Source organism: Arachis ipaensis, chromosome B06 (assembly GCF_000816755.2).
Source record: "Arachis ipaensis cultivar K30076 chromosome B06, Araip1.1, whole genome shotgun sequence".
In the NCBI taxonomy this organism is placed as follows: domain Eukaryota; kingdom Viridiplantae; phylum Streptophyta; class Magnoliopsida; order Fabales; family Fabaceae; genus Arachis; species Arachis ipaensis.
In genome coordinates this window covers 15,050,904-15,051,195 of record NC_029790.2, presented here as the reverse complement: position 1 = coordinate 15,051,195, position 292 = coordinate 15,050,904, and positions in this window count along the sequence as shown.

Sequence of the window (292 nt, the reverse complement as noted above, 5' to 3'; positions counted from 1 at the left end):
ATTATTATTATTATTATTATTATTATTATTATTATTATTGTTGTTGTTGTTGTTGTTGTTGTTGTTGAAAGAATCATTTTGTTAGCGGGCCAAATTTGCACCTCTCTACTTCACATTGCACATGGGGTGGGCCGGGTGACCCTGGTTGATCCAACTAGTTGATTTAATAGACCAATCCCAAAGTAAGATTTCACAAATTTATTTAATATACTAAATCAAACAATCCTTCGGACCATATATTGATATATATATATATATATGGAGGTAAAGTCATTTTAGTACTTAGACGGCT